At 50.5% G+C, this 24,391-nt stretch overlaps 1 pseudogene; it reads left to right on the forward strand.

Annotated features, from left to right (window-relative positions):
- Positions 1-22,759, forward strand: part of LOC120018912 — a 58,454-nt pseudogene extending 35,695 nt beyond the window's left edge.
- The last annotated feature ends 1,632 nt before the right edge of the window (positions 22,760-24,391 follow it).

Below are 24,391 nucleotides of genomic sequence, written 5' to 3' on the forward strand. Positions count from 1 at the left end.
TCTCTATCTCTCGCTCTCATTTCATTTCAAGGGCTTTATTGGCATGGGAAACATATGTTTACATTGCCAAAGAAAGTGAAACTAGATAATAATAATCAACAGTAAAAATTCCTAAATAATAGAGACATTTCAAATGTCATATTATGTCTACATACAGTGTTGTAATGATGTGCAAATAAAGAGGGAAAAAAACATTTTATTTAACCTTTTTTTAACTAGGCAAGTCAGTTAAGAACAAATTCTTATTTACAATGACGGCCAACCCCGGCCAAACACCATGACGACGCTGCGCCAATTCTGTGCCGCCCGATGGGACTCCCAATCACGGCCGGATGTGAGGCAGCCTGGATTCGAACCAGGTACTGTAGTGACGTCTCTTGCACTGAGATGCAGTGGCTTAGACCTCTGCGCCACTCTGGAGCTCGAGTGGCGCAGTTAACTTCTCTGGGATAGGTGGGACGCTAACGTCCCACTTGGCCAAAAGCCAGTAAAAATGCAGCGTGCCAAATTCAAATAAAATACTATAAAAATCAATCTTTCATGAAATCACACATGAAAGACACCAAATTAAAGCTACACATGTTGTGAATCCAGCCAACATGTCTGATTTCAAAAACGATTTACGGCGAAAGCACACCAAACGATTATGTTAGGTCAGTGCATAGCCACAGAAAAACACAGCCATTTTCCGAGGCAAAGACAGGAGTCACAAAAAGCAGAAATAGAGATAAGATGAATCAATAACCATTGATGATCTTCATCAGATGACACTCATAGGACATCATGTTACACAATACATGTATGTTTTGTTCGATAATGTGCATATTTATATCCACAAATCTCAGTTTACATTGGCGCCATGTTCAGAAATGCCTCCAAAATATCCGGAGAAATTGCAGAGAGCCACATCAAATAACAGAAATACTCATCATAAACTTTGATGAAAGATACATGTTTTACATAGAATTAAAGATACACTTGTTCTTAATGCAACCGCTGTGTCAGATTTCAAAAAAACTTTACGGAAAAAGCAAACCATGCAATAATCTGAGACGGCGCTCAGATATAAAAAACATTTCTCCGCCATGTTGGAGTCAACAGAAATACGAAATTACATCATAAATATTCCCTTACCTTTGATGATCTTCATCAGAATGCACTCCCAGGAATCCTAGTTCCACAATAAATTGTTGTTTTGTTCGATAATGTCCATTAATTATGTCCAAGTAGCTACTTTTGCTAGCACGTTTAGTGCACATGTCCAAACGCTCGCGCAGGTCCAGGCGAACGTCGGACGACAACTTCAAAAAGTTATATTACTGGTCGAATAAACTTGTCAAACTCAGTAGAGAATCAATCTTCAGGATGTTGTTATCATAAATATTCAATAACGTTCCAACCGGAACGGGAATCGCTTCCTTTTAGGTGGTTGTAGAATTTAACGGCTCTTTTCTGGATTTTGATCATTAGCGGGTATCGGCCTTATTCTGCTCTGAATGCATTATTTGTTATTCTACGTTGTACACAGAGGATATTTTTGTAGAATTCTGCATGCAGAGTCTCAATTTGGTGTTTGTCCCATGTTGTGAATTATTGGTTGGTGAGCGTACCCCAGACATCACAACCATGAAGGGCGATGGGTTCTATACCTGATTCAAGTATTTTTAGCCAGATCCTAATTGGTATGTCGAATGTTATGTTCCTTTTGATGGTCTAGAAGGCGCCTCATGCCTTGTCTCTCAGATCGTTCACAGCTTTGTGGAAGTTACCTGTGGGGCTGTTGTTTAGGCTGAGGTATGTATATTTTTTTTGTGTGCTCTAGGGCAACGGTGTCTAGATGGAATTTGTATTTGTGGTCCTCGCAACTGGACCTTTTTTGGAACACCATTATTTTTGTCTTACTGAGATTTACTGTCAGGGCCCAGGTCTGACAGAATCTGTGCAGAAGATCTATGTGCTGCTGTAGGCCCTCCTTGGTTGGGGACAGAAGCACCAGATCATCAACAAACAGTAGACATTTGACTTCCGATTCTAGTAGTGTTAGGCTGGTTGATATGTATGCGTTCTCTCTGTCTCTCTCTGTTTGATTATATAACTCACTCACACAAAGACGCCTGCTTTTCACTGGCCTTCATATAAAGGACGTGTTCACTTCCTTTGTCAGCGAATGGGGAGTGCTTACATACAGGCGTACACACACACACACACACACACACACACACACACACACACACACAGACACAGACACAGACACAGACACAGACACACACACACACAAGCAAGGCCAGATCTCCCTCATTCCTCTATCTGTTTAGGTTAACCTCCCTTTCTAATCACATTCTCTACAGATCCTAGCATAAACATACCATTAACTTCAACTACTCTGAGTCAAATACCTATCTTGGCTAAACGTATCCATAACAACTAGAATGCCTTGCAGACTCGGTCTGTCTGTATCCAGTGTCATGTGTGACTGACTGGAGGGCTTTTCCAGGCTATATGCTAGCCACCACATGCCATGACTCATGCTGCCCAGTCAGCTGCATTAACCTGGCTCCCCCTCTCCCTGAGTGTCTCTTCAGAGGCCTGCCTGCCTGCCTGCCTGCCTGCCTGCCTGCCTGCCTGCCTGCCTGCCTGCCTGCCTGCCTGCCTGCCTGCCTGCCTGCCTGCCTGCCTGCCTGCCTGCCTGCCTGCCTGCCTGCCTGCCTGCCTGCCTGCCTGGCTGCCTGCCTGCCTGCCTGGCTGGCTGGCTGGCTGGCTGGCTGGCTTGCTTGCTTGCTTGCTTGTAGTGCCCCGTGTGGCTCAGTTGGTAGAGCATGGCGCTTGCAACGCCAGGGTTGTGGGTTCGATTCCCACGGGGGGCCAGTACAAAAAAAAGTATGAATGTATGTACTTGTAAGTCGCTCTGGATAAGAGCGTCTGCTAAATGACTTAAATGTAAATGTAGTGTGTGTGTGTCCGTGTCTGTTTGGAAAGCCCCCAGATTCCCCCCTCTAAGAGCGTGGGTCAGGACCCCTGCTGTAATGTAATGACTTAATAATAGTGATGTCTTTGTGTGTCTTGCTTTGTCTCGTGTGTGTGTGTGTGTGTGTGTGTGTGTGTGTGTGTGTGTGTGTGTGTGTGTGTGTGTGTGTGTGTGTGTGTGTGTGTGTGTGTGTGTGTGTGTGTGTGTGTGTGTGTGTGTGTGTGTGTGTGTGTGTGTGCCTGCCTGTAGACTACCTGTATCTGTTGGGGCTGTGAGTATGTGTTGCCACAGTGAACTTTCCCACCCCGGTCTGTAGAGTGGAATGGAGCTACTATAAACCAAATCAAAGTTTATTTGTCACGTGTACTGAATACAACAGGTGTAGTAGACCTTACAGTGAAATGCTGAATACAACAGGTGTAGACCTTACAGTGAAATGCTGAATACAACAGGTGTAGACCTTACAGTGAAATGCTGAATACAACAGGTGTAGACCTTACAGTGAAATGCTTACTTACAGGCTCTAACCAATAGTGCAACAAAGGTATTAGGTGAACAATAGGTAGGTAAAGAAATAAAACAACAGTAAAAAGACAGGCTATATACAGTAGCGAGGCTATAAAAGTAGCGAGGCTACATACAGGCACCGGTTAGTCAGGCTGATTGAGGTAGTATGTACATGTAGATATGGTTAAAGTGACTATGCATATATGATGAACAGAGAGTAGCAGTAGCATAAAAGAGGGGTTGGCGGGTGGTGGGCGGCGGGACACAATGCAGATAGCACGGTTAGCCAATGTGCGGGAGCACCGGTTGGTCGGCCCAATTGAGGTAGTATGTACATGAATGGTTAAATATAGTTAAAGTGACTATGCATATATGATAAACAGAGAGTAGCAGCAGCGTAAAAAGAGGGGATGGGGGGACAAACAGAGACGGACGGACTGGCAGGCGGAGACGGACGGACCGACTGGCAGGCGGAGACGGACGGACTGGCAGGCGGAGACGGACATTACTCTCTCTTGACTATGAGTGAGAATATACTGTACAGTTCCTCTGTGTGTGTGTGTGTGTGTGTGTGTGTGTGTGTTTGTGTTTGTGGGGTTTATCTGATGTTATCGGGACTTGATCTGAAATGAACTGGGTTGAGCTCTGCTGTTACTGGTCCAGTCAGTCCAGCTCCAGTCTCTCTACTAAACTCCAGTCAGTCCAGCTCCAGTCTCTCTACTAAACTCCAGTCAGTCCAGCTCCAGTCTCTCTACTAAACTCCAGTCAGTCCAGCTCCAGTCTCTCTACTAAACTCCAGTCAGTCCAGCTCCAGTCTCTCTGCTAAACTCCAGTCAGTCCAGCTCCAGTCTCTCTACTAAACTCCAGTCAGTCCAGCTCCAGTCTCTCTACTAAACTCCAGTCAGTCCAGCTCCAGTCTCTCTGCTAAACTCCAGTCAGTCCAGCTCCAGTCTCTCTACTAAACTCCAGTCAGTCCAGCTCCAGTCTCTCTACTAAACTCCAGTCAGTCCAGCTCCAGTCTCTCTACTAAACTCCAGTCAGTCCAGCTCCAGTCTCTCTACTAAACTCCAGTCAGTCCAGCTCCAGTCTCTCTGCTAAACTCCAGTCAGTCCAGCTCCAGTCTCTCTACTAAACTCCAGTCAGTCCAGCTCCAGTCTCTCTACTAAACTCCAGTCAGTCCAGCTCCAGTCTCTCTGCTAAACTCCAGTCAGTCCAGCTCCAGTCTCTCTACTAAACTCCAGTCAGTCCAGCTCCAGTCTCTCTACTAAACTCCAGTCAGTCCAGCTCCAGTCTCTCTACTAAACTCCAGTCAGTCCAGCTCCAGTCTCTCTACTAAACTCCAGTCAGTCCAGCTCCAGTCTCTCTACTAAACTCCAGTCAGTCCAGCTCCAGTCTCTCTACTAAACTCCAGTCAGTCCAGCTCCAGTCTCTCTACTAAACTCAAGTCAGTCCAGCTCCAGTCTCTCTGCTAAACTCAAGTCAGTCCAGCTCCAGTCTCTCTGCTAAACTCCAGTCAGTCCAGTCTCTCTACTAAACTCGTCAGTCAGTCCAGCTCCGGTCTCTACTAAACTCGTCAGTCAGTCCAGCTCCAGTCGCTCTCTACTAAACTCCAGTCAGTCCAGCTCCAGTCGCTCTCTACTAAACTCCAGTCAGTCCAGCTCCAGTCGCTCTCTACTAAACTCCAGTCAGTCCAGCTCCAGTCGCTCTCTACTAAACTCCAGTCAGTCCAGCTCCAGTCTCTCTACTAAACTCCAGTCAGTCCAGCTCCGGTCTATCTACTAAACTCGTCAGTCAGTCCAGCTCCAGTCTCTACTAAACTCGTCAGTCAGTCCAGCTCCAGTCTCTCTGCTAAACTCCAGTCAGTCCAGTCTCTCTACTAAACTCGTCAGTCAGTCCAGCTCCGGTCTCTCTACTAAACTCCAGTCAGTCCAGCTCCAGTCTCTACTAAACTCGTCAGTCAGTCCAGCTCCAGTCTCTACTAAACTCGTCAGTCAGTCCAGCTCCAGTCTCTCTACTAAACTCGCCAGTCAGTCCAGCTCCGGTCTCTCTACTAAACTCCAGTCAGTCCAGCTCCGGTCTCTCTACTAAACTCCAGTCAGTCCAGCTCCGGTCTCTCTACTAAACTCCAGTCAGTCCAGCTCCGGTCTCTCTACTAAACTCCAGTCAGTCCAGCTCCGGTCTATCTACTAAACTCCAGTCAGTCCAGCTCCGGTCTATCTACTAAACTCCAGTCAGTCCAGTCTCTCTACTGAACTCGTCAGTCAGTCCAGCTCCGGTCTCTACTAAACTCGTCAGTCAGTCCAGCTCCAGTCTCTCTACTAAACTCGTCAGTCAGTCCAGCTCCGGTCTCTCTACTAAACTCCAGTCAGTCCAGCTCCAGTCTCTACTAAACTCGTCAGTCAGTCCAGCTCCGGTCTATCTACTAAACTCCAGTCAGTCCAGCTCCGGTCTCTCTACTAAACTCCAGTCAGTCCAGCTCCGGTCTCTCTACTAAACTCGTCAGTCAGTCCAGCTCCAGTATCTCTACTAAACTCCAGTCAGTCCAGCTCCAGTCTCTCTACTAAACTCGTCAGTCAGTCCAGCTCCAGTCTCACTATGTTCATAACAAGTACTTTCCACATGGAGCTTTTTCTCCATTTAATTTCTGTCTCGATGTGAAACATGAACCTCTCACAGCAGTTTGGATTCCCGTCTCATGGTGTTTTCATATAGTGATGACATGTATAGTCTGATGTTGTATTCATTCAAATGACGGATGAGGTGTAGAAGGAACAAAGAGCTTGTTACACACACAGAGAGAGAGAGAGCTTGAGGGTCTGTGCCTTCCTCTCCACACATTAAATCATGGTGCACATATGATGCCTGTTTGTGTTCCAACAGGAATATCTTAATGTATTTAACCTTGTTATTTAACCTTGTTATTTAACCAGGCAAGTCAGTTAAGAACAAATTCTTATTTACAATGACGGCCTACCCGGCCAAACCCGGACGGCGCCTCTTGCACAGCTGCGATACTCGGGAGCCCTGTGTGTGTGTGTGTGTGTGTGTGTGTGTGTGTGTGTGTGTGTGTGTGTGTGTGTGTGTGTGCGTGTGTGTGTGCGTGTGCGTGTGCGTCCAACTGCCAAGGCCAGCAACGAACAGATGTCATTCCCACATGTCTCCCTTAGACTCAGACAGCCACACAAACGTTCAGTCAGTCAGAGACACACACCTGTGTGTCTTCTCTCCTGTCCTCCAGTGTGTCATGACTCAGTACAGGTTCACCTGAGGGCAGCCAGGGAACCAACCCTGTGTATCTCCCTCAGTCCCTGAAGCCTAGTTAACACACTATTACAGTTTCCATTCACTGTGACCCGGTGGACAGATAAGGGTGTATTTGTGGTCACATCAACCACCTCGGACCATCTAAAGAATGATTGATCGTGGAGAAATGTCCTGAATGATAGGTGTGGTCCTATTGAGCCTCCGACCTCTGACCCCTGGTGAGGTCACCCTCACGTCTCTACCGTTGGTGACCTCACCAGGGTGATAATGGTAGAGACAACCCGCTACGTAACAGGTCACCAGGGTGATAACGGTAGAGACGACCCGCTACATAACAGGTCACCAGGGTGATAACGGTAGAGACGACCCGCTACGTAACAGGTCACCAGGGTGATAACGGTAGAGACGACCCGCTACGTAACAGGTCACCAGGGTGATAACGGTAGAGACGACCCGCTATGTAACAGGTCACCAGGGTGATAACGGTAGAGACGACCCGCTATGTAACAGGTCACCAGGGTGATAACGGTAGAGACGTCACCTGTTACGTAGCGGGTCGTCTCTACCGTTATCACCCTGGTGACCTGTTACATAGTGGGTCGTCTCTACCGTTATCACCCTGGTGACCTGTTACATAGCGGGTCGTCTCTACCGTTATCACCCTGGTGAAGTCACCTGTTATGTAGCGGGTCTTCACCAGGGTGATAACGGTAGAGACGACCCGCTACGTAACAGGTCACCATGGTGATAACGGTAGAGACGACCCGCTATGTAACAGGTCACCAGGGTGATAACGGTAGAGACGACCCCAACATAACAGGTCACCAGGGTGTTAACGGTAGAGACGACCCGCTACGTAACAGGTCACCAGGGTGTTAACGGTAGAGACGACCCCTACATAACAGATCACCAGGGTGATAACGGTAGAGACGACCCCTACATAACAGATCACCAGGGTGATAACGGTAGAGACGACCCGCTACGTAACAGGTGACTTCACCAGGGTGATAACGGTAGAGACGACCCGCTATGTAACAGGTCACCAGGGTGATAACTTTAGAGACGACCCGCTATGTAACAGGTCACCAGGGTGATAACGGTAGAGACGACCCCTACATAACAGGTCACCAGGGTGATAACGGTAGAGACGACCCCTACATAACAGATCACCAGGGTGATAACGGTAGAGACAACCCGCTACGTAACAGGTGACTTCACCAGGGTGATAACGGTAGAGACGACCCGCTATGTAACAGGTCACCAGGGTGATAACGGTAGAGACGACCCCTACGTAACAGGTCACCAGGGTGATAACTGTAGAGATGACCCCTACGTAACAGGTCACCAGGGTGATAACGGTAGAGACAACCCGCTACGTAACAGATCACCAGGGTGATAACGGTAGAGACAACCCGCTACGTAACAGATCACCAGGGTGATAACGGTAGAGACGACCCGCTACGTAACAGGTCACCAGGGTGATAACGGTAGAGACGACCCCTACGTAACAGGTCACCAGGGTGTTAACGGTAGAGACGACCCCTACATAACAGATCACCAGGGTGATAACGGTAGAGACGACCCCTACATAACAGATCACCAGGGTGATAACGGTAGAGACGACCCGCTACGTAACAGGTGACTTCACCACGGTGATAACGGTAGAGACGACCCGCTATGTAACAGGTCACCAGGGTGATAACGGTAGAGACGACCCCTACGTAACAGGTCACCAGGGTGATAACTGTAGAGATGACCCCTACGTAACAGGTCACCAGGGTGATAACGGTAGAGACAACCCGCTACGTAACAGATCACCAGGGTGATAACGGTAGAGACAAACCGCTACGTAACAGATCACCAGGGTGATAACGGTAGAGACGACCCGCTACGTAACAGGTCACCAGGGTGATAACGGTAGAGACGACCCCTACGTAACAGGTCACAGGGTGATAACGGTAGAGACGACCCCTACGTAACAGGCCACCAGGGTGATAACGGTAGAGACGACCCGCTATGTAACAGGTCACCAGGGTGATAACGGTAGAGACGACCCCAACATAACAGGTCACCAGGGTGATAACGGTAGAGACGACCCGCTACGTAACAGGTCACCAGGGTGTTAACGGTAGAGACGACCCCTACATAACAGATCACCAGGGTGATAACGGTAGAGACGACCCCTACATAACAGATCACCAGGGTGATAACGGTAGAGACGACCCGCTACGTAACAGGTGACTTCACCACGGTGATAACGGTAGAGACGACCCGCTATGTAACAGGTCACCAGGGTGATAACGGTAGAGACGACCCCTACGTAACAGGTCACCAGGGTGATAACTGTAGAGATGACCCCTACGTAACAGGTCACCAGGGTGATAACGGTAGAGACAACCCGCTACGTAACAGATCACCAGGGTGATAACGGTAGAGACAAACCGCTACGTAACAGATCACCAGGGTGATAACGGTAGAGACGACCCGCTACGTAACAGGTCACCAGGGTGATAACGGTAGAGACGACCCCTACGTAACAGGTCACCAGGGTGATAACGGTAGAGACGACCCCTACGTAACAGGTCACCAGGGTGATAACGGTAGAGACGACCCCTACGTAACAGGTCACCAGGGTGATAACGGTAGAGACGACCCCTACGTAACAGGTCACCAGGGTGATAACGGTAGAGACGACCCCTACGTAACAGGTCACCAGGGTGATAACGGTAGAGACGACCCCTACGTAACAGGTCACCAGGGTGATAACGGTAGAGACGACCCCTACGTAACAGGTCACCAGGGTGATAACGGTAGAGACGACCCCTACGTAACAGGTCACCAGGGTGATAACGGTAGAGACGACCCCTATGTAACAGGTCACCAGGGTGATAACGGTAGAGACGACCCCTATGTAACAGGTCACCAGGGTGATAACGGTAGAGACGACCCCTACGTAACAGGTCACCAGGGTGTTAACGGTAGAGACGACCCGCTACGTAACAGGTCACCAGGGTGATAACGGTGGAGACGACCCCTACGTAACAGTTCACCTCACCAGGGTGATAACGGTAGAGACGACCCCTACATACGAACACCATTCTTTAGAGAGTCACTAAAACTTTGCAAGGGAATTGGTCTTGTTAATTACACTGTTTTTACCAACTATGGAGTTAAATTAATTGTGAATGAATATTCAGGTGGTATGAGCAGATTTATATAATGTTGAGACATGAAATTGCTGTCCTGGACAGTTGGGGGCTGACACTGTGTTTTTAGGGGGGGTGATTCCCGAATTAAGCTGGAACTGGAATGGGAACCAGAATAATGGAATGATGGAAGTCTGAGTCATGGAGCTCTTTGTTCAGATTCTCCACACAGACTCCATTCACTCTGCCTGGTGTGACCTGTGGTGATGTTCTGGGTCAGTATCTCTGAGTCTGGGTGCAACACAAAGTGCACCCTTTTCCCTACATACAGCACTACGTTTGACCAGAGTCCTTTGAGGCCTGGTCAAAGTCAATGCACTATATAGGGAATATGGTGCACTTTGTGCCGCAGCCTCTGAGTCTACTGGTCCTGGCTGGCTGTCCACGGTGGGGGTGAGACAGAGACTGGTCCTGGCTGGCTGTCCACGGTGGGGGTGAGACAGAGACTGGTCCTGGCTGGCTGTCCACTGTGGGGGTGAGACAGAGACTGGTCCTGGCTGGCTGTCCACGGTGGGGGTGAAGGGGTGAGACAGAGACTGGTCCTGGCTGGCTGTCCACGGTGGGGGTGAAGGGGTGAGACAGAGACTGGTCCTGGCTGGCTGTCCACGGTGGGGGTGAAGGGGCGAGACAGAGACTGGTCCTGGCTGTGCAGGGTGAAGGGGTGAGACAGAGATTGGTCCTGGCTGAAGGGGTGAGACAGAGACTGGTCCTGGCTGTGCAGGGTGAAGGGGCGAGACAGAGACTGGTCCTGGCTGTCCACGGTGGGGGTGAAGGAGTGAAGGGGCGAGACAGAAACTGGTCCTGGCTGTGCAGGGTGAAGGGGCGAGACAGAAACTGGTCCTGGCTGTGCAGGGTGAAGGGGCGAGACAGAGACTGGTCCTGGCTGTCCACGGTGGGGGTGAAGGGGCGAGACAGACTGGTCCTGGCTGTGCAGGGTGAAGGGGTGAAGGGGCGAGACAGACTGGTCCTGGCTGTGCAGGGTGAAGGGGTGAAGGGGCGAGACAGACTGGTCCTGGCTGTGCAGGGTGAAGGGGCGAGACAGACTGGTCCTGGCTGTGCAGGGTGAAGGGGCGAGACAGACTGGTCCTGGCTGTGCAGGGTGAAGGGGTGAAGGGGCGAGACAGACTGGTCCTGGCTGTGCAGGGTGAAGGGGTGAAGGGGCGAGACAGACTGGTCCTGGCTGTCCACGGTGGGGGTGAAGGGGCGAGACAGAGACTGGTCCTGGCTGTCCACGGTGGGGGTGAAGGGGCGAGACAGACTGTACCCCTCTATCACCTCTCCCTCCTGTTATGTTTCATTCTCATCCCACACAGGCTTTTTCTCTCCATCCGTCAATCTAGCTCACTCCTTCTCTATCAATCCCTATATTCTACCTGTTTCTGGCTCTTTCGTTCTTTCATTCTTTCTTCCTTTCTTTCTCTAAATCTGTCTTTTCTTTCCCTCCTTGGTGTGGGCAGGTGAGGTGGCAGGTAGAGTTACCTGGTGAAACCTGACCTGTGTCCCTCCTCCCATTCACCAGAGACACAAACCAAAAGACACTCTGTTCCTTTCCTGTGAATTAGCCCCTGTCCCTGTTCAACTGAATCAAAACTCTGTTCTCCTTCTCTCGCTCTCTCACGGACAAGGACTGGGAGGGAGAGGACTGGGAGGGAGAGGGGCGTGAGAGGACTGGGAGGGAGAGGGGCGTGAGAGGACTGGGAGGGAGAGGGGCGTGAGAGGACTGGGAGGGAGAGGGGCGTGAGAGGACTGGGAGGGAGAGGGGCGTGAGAGGACTGGGAGGGAGAGGGGCGTGAGAGGACTGGGAGGGAGAGGGGCGTGAGAGGACTGGGAGGGAGAGGGGCGTGAGAGGACTGGGAGGGAAAGGGGCATGAGAGGACTGGGAGGGAGAGGACTGGGAGGGAGAGGGGCGTGAGAGGACTGGGAGGGAGAGGGGCGTGAGAGGACTGGGAGGGAGAGGGGCGTGAGAGGACTGGGAGGGAGAGGGGCGTGAGAGGACTGGGAGGGAGAGGGGCGTGAGAGGACTGGGAGGGAGAGGGGCGTGAGAGGACTGGGAGGGAGAGGGGAGTGAGAGGACTGGGAGGGAGAGGGGAGTGAGAGGACTGGGAGGGAGAGGGGAGTGAGAGGACTGGGAGGGAGAGGACTGGGAGGGAGAGGACTGGGAGGGAGAGGACTGGGAGGGAGAGGGGCGTGAGAGGACTGGGAGGGAGAGGGGTGTGAGAGGACTGGGAGGGAGAGGGGTGTGAGAGGACTGGGAGGGAGAGGGGCGTGAGAGGACTGGGAGGGAGAGGACTGGGAGGGAGAGGACTGGGAGGGAGAGGGGCGTGAGAGGACTGGGAGGGAGAGGACTGGGCGTGAGAGGACTGGGCGTGAGAGGACTGGGCGTGAGAGGACTGGGAGGGAGAGGACTGGGAGGGAGAGGACTGGGAGGGAGAGGACTGGGAGGGAGAGGACTGGGAGAGAGAGGACTGGGAGGGAGAGGGGGGGGAAGGATGGGGATGAGAGAGGGATAACAACATGCACATTTCTCCCTTAGTGGACTAATAAAGCTGTTGACTTCCTCTCTGTGGACTAGTGTGTGGTGTATTGACTTCCTCTCTCTGGACTAGTGTGTGGTGTATTGATTTCCTCTCTGTGGACTAGTGTGTGGTGTATTGATTTCCTCTCTGTGGACTAGTGTGTGGTGTATTGACTTCCTCTGTGGACTAGTGTGTGGGGTATTGACTTCCTCTCTGTGGACTAGTGTGTGGTGTATTGACTTCCTCTCTGGACTAGTGTGTGGTGTATTGACTTCCTCTCTGTGGACTAGTGTGTGGTGTATTGACTTCCTCTCTGTGGACTAGTGTGTGGGGTATTGACTTCCTCTCTGTGGACTAGTGTGTGGGGTATTGACTTCCTCTCTGTGGACTAGTGTGTGGGGTATTGACTTCCTCTCTGTGGACTAGTGTGTGGGGTATTGACTTCCTCTCTGTGGACTAGTGTGTGAGGTATTGACTTCCTCTCTGTGGACTAGTGTGTGGTGTATTGACTTCCTCTCTGTGGACTAGTGTGTGGTGTATTGACTTCCTCTCTGTGGACTAGTGGGTGAGGTATTGACTTCCTCTCTGTGGACTAGTGTGTGGTGTATTGACTTCCTCTCTGTGGACTAGTGTGTGGTGTATTGACTTCCTCTCTGTGGACTAGTGTGTAGGGTATTGACTTCCTCTCTGTGGACTAGTGTGTGAGGTATTGACTTCCTCTCTGTGGACTAGTGTGTGGTGTATTGACTTCCTCTCTGTGGACTAGTGTGTGGTGTATTGACTTCCTCTCTGTGGACTAGTGTGTGGTGTATTGACTTCCTCTCTGTGGACTAGTGTGTGGTGTATTGACTTTCTCTCTGGACTAGTGTGTGGTGTATTATGTGTTTCTCTGATGGTGCTTTGTGTGATCGTGTTTCAACAACCATGACTGACTGTTGTTCATGCATCTTATTCTAAGTGAATTGAATCAGAAACAAAGGACATAATGAGAGAGGTGTCAACAGTCCACTACTTTGTTGTTATTTGCTTTGCGATGCCGTGAGGTGGTTGGTGTCTGATGCCGTGAGGTGGTTGGTGTCTGATGCCGTGAGGTGGTTGGTGTCTGATGCCGTGAGGTGGTTGGTGTCTGATGCCGTGAGGTGGTTGGTGTCTGATGCCGTGAGGTGGTTGGTGTCTGACGCCGCGGTGAGGTGGTTGGTGTCTGACGCCGCGGTGAGGTGGTTGGTGTCTGATGCCGTGAGGTGGTTGGTGTCTGATGCCGTGAGGTGGTTGGTGTCTGATGCCGTGAGGTGGTTGGTGTCTGATGCCGTGAGGTGGTTGGTGTCTGACGACGCGGTGAGGTGGTTGGTGTCTGACGCCGCGGTGAGGTGGTTGGTGTCTGACGCCGCGGTGAGGTGGTTGGTGTCTGATGCCGTGAGGTGGTTGGTGTCTGACGCCGCGGTGAGGTGGTTGGTGTCTGACGCCGCGGTGAGGTGGTTGGTGTCTGACGACGCGGTGAGGTGGTTGGTGTCTGACGCCGCGGTGAGGTGGTTGGTGTCTGACGCCGCGGTGAGGTGGTTGGTGTCTGACGCCGCGGTGAGGTGGTTGGTGTCTGACACCGCGGTGAGGTGGTTGGTTGGTGTCTGACGCCGCGGTGAGGTGGTTGGTGTCTGACGACGCGGTGAGGTGGTTGGTTGGTGTCTGATGCCGCGGTGAGGTGGTTGGTGTCTGACGCCGCGGTGAGGTGGTTGGTGTCTGACGACGCGGTGAGGTGGTTGGTTGGTGTCTGACGCCGCGGTGAGGTGGTTGGTGTCTGACGACGCGGTGAGGTGGTTGGTTGGTGTCTGACGCCGCGGTGAGGTGGTTGGTGTCTGACGACGCGGTGAGGTGGTTGGTGTCTGACGCCGCGGTGAGGTGGTTGGTGTCTGACGCCGCGGTGAGGTGGTTGGTGTCTGACGACGCGGTGAGGTGGTTGGTGTCTGACGACGCGGTGAGGTGGTTGGTGTCTGACGACGCGGTGAGGTGGTTGGTGTCTGACGACGCGGTGAGGTGGTTGGTGTCTGACGACGCGGTGAGGTGGTTGGTGTCTGACGCCGCGGTGAGGTGGTTGGTGTCTGACGCCGCGGTGAGGTGGTTGGTGTCTGACGCCGCGGTGAGGTGGTTGGTGTCTGACGACGCGGTGAGGTGGTTGGTGTCTGACGCCGCGGTGAGGTGGTTGGTGTCTGACGACGCGGTGAGGTGGTTGGTGTCTGACGCCGCGGTGAGGTGGTTGGTGTCTGACGCCGCGGTGAGGTGGTTGGTGTCTGACGCCGCGGTGAGGTGGTTGGTGTCTGACGACGCGGTGAGGTGGTTGGTGTCTGACGCCGCGGTGAGGTGGTTGGTGTCTGACGCCGCGGTGAGGTGGTTGGTGTCTGACGCCGCGAGGTGGTTGGTTGGTGTCTGACGCCGCGAGGTGGTTGGTTGGTGTCTGACGCCGCGGTGAGGTGGTTGGTGTCTGACGCCGCGGTGAGGTGGTTGGTGTCTGACGCCGCGGTGAGGTGGTTGGTGTCTGACGCCGCGGTGAGGTGGTTGGTGTCTGACGCCGCGGTGAGGTGGTTGGTTGGTGTCTGACGCCGCGGTGAGGTGGTTGGTTGGTGTCTGACGCCGCGGTGAGGTGGTTGGTGTCTGACGCCGCGAGGTGGTTGGTTGGTGTCTGACGCCGCGGGGAGGTGGTTGGTGTCTGACGCCGCGAGGTGGTTGGTTGGTGTCTGACGCCGCGGTGAGGTGGTTGGTGTCTGACGCCGCGAGGTGGTTGGTTGGTGTCTGACGCCGCGAGGTGGTTGGTTGGTGTCTGACGCCGCGAGGTGGTTGGTTGGTGTCTGACGCCGCGAGGTGGTTGGTTGGTGTCTGACGCCGCGAGGTGGTTGGTTGGTGTCTGACGCCGCGAGGTGGTTGGTTGGTGTCTGACGCCGCGAGGTGGTTGGTTGGTGTCTGACGCCGCGAGGTGGTTGGTTGGTGTCTGACGCCGCGAGGTGGTTGGTTGGTGTCTGACGCCGCGAGGTGGTTGGTTGGTGTCTGACGCCGTGAGGTGGTTGGTTGGTGTCTGACGCCGCGAGGTGGTTGGTTGGTGTCTGACGCCGCGAGGTGGTTGGTTGGTGTCTGACGCCGTGAGGTGGTTGGTTGGTGTCTGACGCCGTGTGATGCTGTGTGATGCTGTGAGGTTGTATCCCAATACGTCCCCTGCTTGTCCTCTGGATTGTATCCTATGTCACGCTGAAAGAAAAGAGTCTCTGCTTAATGACTGAAATGTAAATGTCAAATGGATTGATATCTGAGTTTCCTGAAACAGGCCGTGTTGATACTATCAGCTAAAGGAAAGGCGACGTGAAGTTGTGTTTTTTCCTGCAAGACTGCAGTGATATTATAAACCTCCATGTTGACCACATAACTTTCTATATTGTTATGGTGCTAAATTACTCATTAATATGTAAGAGAAAAAGTATTGTAAAGTGATGTTGTTTGTCCCACAGGAATGAGCGTGCTCGCTGGATCAGTGCTCTGGGCCAGAGCAGCAATGACGAGAAGAACAAAGACCGAACCAGTGAGTTCAGCACCACACACACACCTTCACTCAGACATCACTATCAAACATGGCTGGTCAGTGGAACTCACATGTACACACACAGCACCACCTGGTGGTGGAGTAGTACAACTGTCTCCCAATCACTGTGTCAAATCAAAGTTTATTTGTCACGTGTGCCGAATACAACAGGTGTAGACCTTAGTGACATGCTTACTTACTTAGCAGTGCACTTTTTATGTAAAAAATAGGTATTAGGTGAACAATAGATAAGTAAAGAAATAAAAACTACAAATAATAGCAGGAAGGCTACATACAGTAGAGGCGATATACAGTAGAGGCGATATACAGTAGAGGCGATATACAGTAGTGAGGCGATATACAGTAGTGAGGCGATATACAGTAGTGAGGCGACATACAGTAGTGAGGCGACATACAGTAGTGAGGCGACATACAGTAGTGAGGCGACATACAGTAGAGGCTACATACAGTAGCGAGGCTGTATACAGGCACCGGTTAGTCGGCCCAATTGAGGTAGCATGTACATGTAGGTATAGTTAAAGTGACTATGCATAGATGATAAACAGAGAGTAGCATCAGTGTTAAAGAGGGTTTGGTTGGGGGGGGGGGGGGCACACAATGCAAATAGTCCGGGTAGCCATTTAGTTACCTGTTCAGGAGTCTTATGGCTTGGGGGTAAAAGCTGTTGAGAAGCCTTTTGGTCCTAGACTTGGTGCTCCGGTACCGCTTGCCGTGCGGTAGCAGAGAGGACAGTCTGTGTCTTTGAGGGGTCTGGGGGCGTCTACAGTAGGACAGGGGTATTCACATCATTCATTCCAGGTGTAAATCAGTCCTTAAAGGGATACTTCTGGATTTTGGCTATAAGGTTCTTTATCTACTTCCCCAGAGTCAGATGAACACATGGATGTTTATGTATCTGCATCCAGTATGAAGGAAGTTACAGGTACTTTCGTGAGCCAATGCTAACTAGTGTTAGCACAATGACTGGAAGTCTGCAGGAACAGCTGCTCCCATTGTAAACTCTGTTGTCTGTATTGCCCCAGGGTTAGAGTGTAAACTCTGTGTTGTCTGTATTGCCCCAGGGTTAGAGTGTAAACTCTGTGTTGTGTTTGTGTTGCCCCAGGGTTAGTGTAAACTCTGTGTTGTCTGTACTGCCCCAGGGTTAGAGTGTAAACTCTGTGTTGTGTCTGTATTGCCCCAGGGTTAGAGTGTAAACTCTGTGTTGTCTGTATTGCCCCAGGGTTAGTGTAAACTCTGTGTTGTCTGTACTGCCCCAGGGTTAGTGTAAACTCTGTGTTGTCTGTACTGCCCCAGGGTTAGAGTGTAAACTCTGTTGTGTCTGTATTGTCCCAGGGTTAGAGTGTAAACTCTGTGTTGTCTGTATTACCCCAGGGTTAGAGTGTAAACTCTGTGTTGTCTGTATTGCCCCAGGGTTAGAGTGTAAACTCTGTGTTGTCTGTATTGCCCCAGGGTTAGAGTGTAAACTCTGTTGTCTGTATTGCCCCAGGGTTAGAGTGTAAACTCTGTGTTGTGTCTGTATTGCCCCAGGGTTAGAGTGTAAACTCTGTTGTCTGTATTGCCCCAGGGTTAGAGTGTAAACTCTGTTGTGTCTGTATTGCCCCAGGGTTAGAGTGTAAACTCTGTTGTCTGTATTGCCCCAGGGTTAGAGTGTAAACTCTTGTCTGTATTGCCCCAGGGTTAGAGTGTAAACTCTGTTGTCTGTATTGCCCCAGGGTTAGAGTGTAAACTCTGTTGTGTCTGTATTGCCCCAGGGTTAGAGTGTAAACTCTGTGTTGTCTGTATTGCCCCAGGGTTAGAGTGTAAACTCTGTGTTGTCTGTATTGCCCCAGGGTTAGAGTGTAAACTCTGTGTTGTCTGTATTGCCCCAGGGTTAGAGTGTAAACTCTGTTGTGTCTGTATTGCCCCAGGGTTAGAGTGTAAACTCTGTTGTCTGTATTGCCCCAGGGTTAGAGTGTAAACTCTGTTGTGTCTGTATTGCCCCAGGGTTAGAGTGTAAACTCTGTTGTCTGTATTGCCCCAGGGTTAGAGTGTAAACTCTGTTGTCTGTATTGCCCCAGGGTTAGAGTGTAAACTCTGTTGTGTCTGTATTGCCCCAGGGTTAGTGTAAACTCTGTGTTGTCTGTATTGCCCCAGGGTTAGAGTGTAAACTCTGTGTTGTCTGTATTGCCCCAGGGTTAGAGTGTAAACTCTGTTGTCTGTATTGCCCCAGGGTTAGAGTGTAAACTCTGTGTTGTCTGTATTGCCCCAGGGTTAGAGTGTAAACTCTGTGTTGTCTGTATTGCCCCAGGGTTAGAGTGTAAACTCTGTGTTGTCTGTATTGCCCCAGGGTTAGAGTGTAAACTCTGTGTTGTCTGTATTGCCCCAGGGTTAGAGTGTAAACTCTGTGTTGTGTTTGTGTTGCCCCAGGGTTAGAGTGTAAACTCTGTGTTGTCTGTATTGCCCCAGGGTTAGAGTGTAAACTCTGTTGTCTGTATTACCCCAGGGTTAGAGTGTAAACTCTGTGTTGTCTGTATTGCCCCAGGGTTAGAGTGTAAACTCTGTGTTGTCTGTATTGCCCCAGGGTTAGAGTGTAAACTCTGTGTTGTCTGTATTACCCCAGGGTTAGAGTGTAAACTCTGTGTTGTCTGTATTGCCCCAGGGTTAGAGTGTAAACTCTGTGTTGTCTGTATTGCCCCAGGGTTAGAGTGTAAACTCTGTGTTGTCTGTATTGCCCCAGGGTTAGAGTGTAAACTCTGTGTTGTGTTTGTGTTGTCCCAGATGCCATGCAGGTGGAGGTGACGAGGACATACACAGCCAAGCAGCCTGATGAGCTGTCACTGCAGGTGGCTGACGTGGTCCTGGTGTCACAGACTGTGGAGGATGGTACGTTACACTGTTACTCTCTCTGTCTCTCTCTCTCTCTCTACCTTTTCTCTCCCTGTCCTCACTCTTTCACATCTGTTCTCTCTCTCGTTCCTCTTTCGCCCCGTCTATTTTTCTCCTCCTTGGGGGATCATTGAAAGAGATGTATCGGTGTAGCATCTGACCAGAGGTGTTTGATGATGCGTATACACAGTCACACTCTTAAGGTGAAAGGTAATTTCCCATTGTGTCTCCATGGCAACCATCTCTTTTATGTGAAAGGGCATCCTAACACAGACAGAATAGAGCATCAAACAGATGTCATTTAAGAGTCCAACAGCGGGCTGAGAGCTCACTTCCTGCTTTGAAGAGGAAAGTATTTTCTCCAGGTCTGTGTAGTGAATTTCTGATGGATTAATAAAGGAATATAGAGTGGTGTGTCTCTCTTTCAGGCTGGTATGAGGGCGAGCGACTCCGTGATGGCGAGAGGGGTTGGTTCCTGTCAGAATGTGCTGAACCAATCATGTGCCAGGCCACTATTGAGCGCAACATGCAGAGGATGGACCGCCTCCAGGGGCTGGAAACCAATGTGTGAGCTGGAACTGCAGGCTCCACCCATTAAATACACCAGTGACCTGCCTTCAATCAGACACACCAATGAGTGAGCTTTATGCCCTGCGACAGCCCTCCACTGAATACACCAATAGAAAGTCTCCTTGGTCAACAGAGCAATGTGTGAGATCTTTCTGCCAGCGACTGAATACACCAATGAGCCGCCTTCAAGCAATGAGACTGCCACTAAATGCACCAATAGAATCCCTCTGTGGTCAACAGACAAATGTATGTATGCCAGCTGACTGCATCTATTAGAATGGGTTTTGGGGTCCAGTGATTGTTACCCATGCAGTCTAACATTCTCCGTCTTCTACCAATCTCTATGGTAAGGACGTTTGACCCTATGACCTGTCAACAACACGTTGACTCCTCCCACTGATGGAAGACTGTCCAGCTTTTTGGCCCCGAAGGACATCCCACTTGGACACATAACGTGCTGGGGTCAAAGTTTAAAACTGCCACGTACAGAGTGGATGGGTCACCTATAATAACAGAGGTTGCATTACAACATGTATTCATTTCAGGAATGAAGCTTACCTTCTGTACTACATAACTAACATTTTATATCAGTCTATTTTTTGTCATGCTTTTTAAAGTGCCAGGTTGTCGTGATGAGACTGTTCAGTTTCACTTCTGCTCTGTGGTCAGGTTATAGTGTGTGATGAGACTGTTCAGTTTCACTTCTGCTCTGTGGTCAGGTTATAGTGTGTGATGAGACTGTTCAGTTTCACTTCTGCTCTGTGGTCAGGTTATAGTGTGTGATGAGACTGTTCAGTTTCACTTCTGCTCTGTGGTCAGGTTATAGTGTGTGATGAGACTGTTCAGTTTCACTTCTGCTCTGTGGTCAGGTTATAGTGTGTGATGAGACTGTTCAGTTTCACTTCTGCTCTGTGGTCAGGTTATAGTGTGTGAGGAGACTGTTCAGTTTCACTTCTGCTCTGTGGTCAGGTTATAGTGTGTGATGAGACTGTTCAGTTTCACTTCTGCTCTGTGGTCAGGTTATAGTGTGTGATGAGACTGTTCAGTTTCACTTCTGCTCTGTGGTCAGGTTATAGTGTGTGATGAGACTGTTCAGTTTCACTTCTGCTCTGTGGTCAGGTTATAGTGTGTGATGAGACTGTTCAGTTTCACTTCTGCTCTGTGGTCAGGTTATAGTGTGTGATGAGACTGTTCAGTTTCACTTCTGCTCTGTGGTCAGGTTATAGTGTGTGATGAGACTGTTCAGTTTCACTTCTGCTCTGTGGTCAGGTTATAGTGTGTGATGAGACTGTTCAGTTTCACTTCTGCTCTGTGGTCAGGTTATAGTGTGTGATGAGACTGTTCAGTTTCACTTCTGCTCTGTGGTCAGGTTATAGTGTGTGATGAGACTGTTCAGTTTCACTTCTGCTCTGTGGTCAGGTTATAGTGTGTGATGAGACTGTTCAGTTTCACTTCTGCTCTGTGGTCAGGTTATAGTGTGTGATGAGACTGTTCAGTTTCACTTCTGCTCTGTGGTCAGGTTATAGTGTGTGATGAGACTGTTCAGTTTCACTTCTGCTCTGTGGTCAGGTTATAGTGTGTGATGAGACTGTTCAGTTTCACTTCTGCTCTGTGGTCAGGTTATAGTGTGTGATGAGACTGTTCAGTTTCACTTCTGCTCTGTGGTCAGGTTATAGTGTGTGATGAGACTGTTCAGTTTCACTTCTGCTCTGTGGTCAGGTTATAGTGTGTGATGAGACTGTTCAGTTTCACTTCTGCTCTGTGGTCAGGTTATAGTGTGTGATGAGACTGTTCAGTTTCACTTCTGCTCTGTGGTCAGGTTATAGTGTGTGATGAGACTGTTCAGTTTCACTTCTGCTCTGTGGTCAGGTTATAGTGTGTGATGAGACTGTTCAGTTTCACTTCTGCTCTGTGGTCAGGTTATAGTGTGTGATGAGACTGTTCAGTTTCACTTCTGCTCTGTGGTCAGGTTATAGTGTGTGATGAGACTGTTCAGTTTCACTTCTGCTCTGTGGTCAGGTTATAGTGTGTGATGAGACTGTTGGGGAAGAGGCTCATTGTAGACACACAAATTACACTGTACGTTAGATTTATGTGTGTGGCTAGGAGGCCTTTTGTAATGTAACTGAATGTGACGACGGTCCAAAATGGCCAAATAAACGGATCATTTCTAGACTTCCCTGTGTGGCCAGTAGGAGGCTGTGTGACTGCTGAAGAGGCTGAATGTAAGGAGCCAAAATGGCAGAATGACCAGTCCAGTTTCCTGACCTCCCTCTGGTTAGAAGGTACAGTATAGTGAGGCTGAATGATATGATGGCCTACAAAGTAAAAAAGAAACTCCCACATTCATGCGCTAACCCCGATTCCTAACCCCGATTCCCAACACCTCCTAACCCCGATTCCCAACACCTCCTAACCCCGGTTCCCAACACCTCCTAACCCCGGTTCCCAACACCTCCTAACCCCGGTTCCCAACACCTCCTAACCCCGGTTCCCAACACCTCCTAACCCCGGTTCCCAACACCTCCTAACCCCGATTCCCAACACCTCCTAACCCCGGTTCCCTAGCCATTTTAGATACCTTAAAACTATTGAACAGGTATTAGCAGTATGGGCATAGCTTCACCTTGCACTCTGAGCCGTGGGTTAAATTGAACCATGGTTACATATGCAGTTCGTTCAGCGTTGCACACTGCCTAGGGTCTGGAAGTTGATCTGTAATTGGGCACTTTATCTCCATCTTAATGTCACCTTACATAAACGGAGACATTTCCGTCCCACAAACCTCCGTCAGTCCTGCCTCTGGCTGTGATGATGCCCTGGGGTGGCTTTTAGAAGACCCAGAGCTGGAAGTTTAAAAAAAAATAATACCCTCATGATTTCTGTGACGAGCGGCAGGAGAGAAAATGAAACGGTGCGACGCTCTCTGTTCTAAAAGTGTAAAAAGCCAGCCAAGGTTTTAACATGATTGTCCGGGCGTGATTCATCTGTTAAGTGTGTAATGTTGTCTTGCATTGCTAGAGGAAACAAATACTGGCCTGATCAGCTTCCTGTTGTAACACCGTTCATCAAACCAGACCACTACTCTACATCTGGTCTGAACCAGACAAAAAACGTTTCATTTGCACTCAGGGATAAACTGTGATGACACGCATTTAACCCATGTAAATATGTAACTTCTGTTTTAAACGTATGTAATCCACAGCTATAGATTTATATTGCAGATGATGTCGTTTAGATATTTCATCTAACTATTGTTAATAAAAGTGCTATGGTGTATTTGCAATCTGTTTCTTTCAGAATGCTGGTGAATTTAGGGGACCAGACATCTGTTATGGCTGGGGGACCGGGGAACAGACATCTGTTATGGCTGGGGGACCGGGGAACAGACATCTGTTATGGCTGGGGGACCGGGGAACAGACATCTGTTATGGCTGGGGGACAGACATCTGTTATGGCTGGGGGACAGACATCTGTTATGGCTGGGGGACCGGGGAACAGACATCTGTTATGGCTGGGGGACCGGGGAACAGACATCTGTTATGGCTGGGGGACCGGGGAACAGACATCTGTTATGGCTGGGGGACAGACATCTGTTATGGCTGGGGGACCGGGGAACAGACATCTGTTGTGGCTGGGGAACAGACATCTGTTATGGCTGGGGGACCGGGGAACAGACATCTGTTATGGCTGGGGGACCGGGGAACAGACATCTGTTATGGCTGGGGGACCGGGGAACAGACATCTGTTATGGCTGGGGGACCGGGGAACAGACATCTGTTATGGCTGGGGGACCGGGGAACAGACATCTGTTATGGCTGGGGGACCGGGGAACAGACATCTGTTATGGCTGGGGGACCGGGGAACAGACATCTGTTATGGCTGGGGGACCGGGGAACAGACATCTGTTATGGCTGGGGGACCAGACATCTGTTATGGCTGGGGGACCGGGGAACAGACATCTGTTATGGCTGGGGGACCGGGGAACAGACATCTGTTATGGCTGGGGGACCGGGGAACAGACATCTGTTATGGCTGGGGGACCGGGGAACAGACATCTGTTATGGCTGGAGGACCGGGGAACAGACATCTGTTATGGCTGGGGGACCGGGGAACAGACATCTGTTATGGCTGGGGGAAAGGGGAACAGACATCTGTTATGGCTGGGGGAAAGGGGAACAGACATCTGTTATGGCTGGGGGACCGGGGAACAGACATCTGTTATGGCTGGGGGAAAGGGGAACAGACATCTGTTATGGCTGGGGGACAGACATCTGTTATGGCTGGGGGACAGACATCTGTTATGGCTGGGGGACCGGGGAACAGACATCTGTTATGGCTGGGGGAAAGGGGAACAGACATCTGTTATGGCTGGGGGACCGGGGAACAGACATCTGTTATGGCTGGGGGACCGGGGAACAGACATCTGTTATGGCTGGGGGAAAGGGGAACAGACATCTGTTATGGCTGGGGGACCGGGGAACAGACATCTGTTATGGCTCGGGGACAGACATCTGTTATGGCTGGGGGACAGACATCTGTTATGGCTGGGGGACCGAGGAACAGACATCTGTTGTGGCTGGGGAACAGACATCTGTTATGGCTGGGGAACAGACATCTGTTATGGCTGGGGGACCGGGGAACAGACATCTGTTATGGCTGGGGGACCGGGGAACAGACATCTGTTATGGCTGGGGGACCGGGGAACAGACATCTGTTATGGCTGGGGGACCGGGGAACAGACATCTGTTATGGCTGGGGGACCGGGGAACAGACATCTGTTATGGCTGGGGAACAGACATCTGTTATGGCTGGGGGACCGGGGAACAGACATCTGTTATGGCTGGGGGACCGGGGAACAGACATCTGCTATGGCTGGGGGACCGGGGAACAGACATCTGTTATGGCTGGGGGACCG

The sequence above is a fragment of the Salvelinus namaycush genome, chromosome 23 (assembly GCF_016432855.1).
Source record: "Salvelinus namaycush isolate Seneca chromosome 23, SaNama_1.0, whole genome shotgun sequence".
Taxonomy (NCBI): domain Eukaryota; kingdom Metazoa; phylum Chordata; class Actinopteri; order Salmoniformes; family Salmonidae; genus Salvelinus; species Salvelinus namaycush.